Consider the following 1,100-nt stretch of genomic DNA (forward strand, 5'->3'; position numbering starts at 1 on the left):
CTCCCAAAAACTTTTTTTTGGGGGCCCCCCTTTTTTTTACCAGAAAAAAAGAAAAAAGCGGGGGTTCGAGAAAGGCAGGTTGAAGGCTCTCACGTTTTTAGCTGGCATCCGATTATTTTCATCGTCGTTTTCCCGTTGCGTGCAAAAGGAAATGGGATATTCTTTAGTATTTAGGGTTTTTACAGTCAAAAAACGTGGCGAATGACACCCGTTTTCCCCGGGGAACCGAAATCCCGCGCTAAACTCCGATAACATTTTTGCCCACGAGCTTTGTTCCGGGGTCAATTCTCTTTATCTTAGTTCCAGTCTCCTCCTGTACATAGCTTGGGCGATTTTAAATTTTCGCCCCTCGTCGTGGTTTTCGCAAATACTCCCAAAAAAAAACGAGGACTGAATCATCCTTCTTTTTGTCACATTCTCACCAACGTTATCTTAGGTCACGCATACATCAGATCGATGTTCTTTACTGCGTTCCAACTTTTCTACGCTTTCTGTGTCTTGAAGAACCCCTCATGATAACACTGATCTATTTATGGTACTTCCTTTTCATCTATTCTCTCTCTCTTCTCTTCTCCTCTCTCTCTCTCCCTCTATTCTCCTCCTTCTCTCTCCTTTTCTCCTCTCTTCTCTCTCTCTCTCCTTCTCCTTTTCTCTCTCCCCTCTCCACTCTCTCTCTCTCCTCTCTCCTCCCCTCTTCCTCTCCTCTCTCTCTCTCTCTCTCTCTCTCTCAGTGTATACTCTCTTCCGTCTCTTTTCTCTCTCTTTTTTTCTGTCTCTTTTTTCTCTCTCCTCTCTCTCTCTCTATCTCTTCCTTCTCTCTAAAATTATATATATATAATATATATATTATATAATATTATATTATATATTTTATTATATTATATATATATATAATATTAATATATATTATATTTTTCCCTTTTCCCCTCTCTTCTTATTTTCCCCCTCTCTTCTCCCCCTCTATTCTCCCCATTTTTTTTCCCTCTATTTCCTTTTCTTTTCCCTTTTTCTCTCCTCCTCTCCTTTCCCTCCATTCTTTTCCCTTTTTCTTATTCCCTCTCTTCTCTTTCTTTCTTTCCCTTCTTCCTCTCCTCTATTCT

This window comes from Penaeus monodon, chromosome 39 (genome assembly GCF_015228065.2).
Source record: "Penaeus monodon isolate SGIC_2016 chromosome 39, NSTDA_Pmon_1, whole genome shotgun sequence".
NCBI classification, from domain to species: domain Eukaryota; kingdom Metazoa; phylum Arthropoda; class Malacostraca; order Decapoda; family Penaeidae; genus Penaeus; species Penaeus monodon.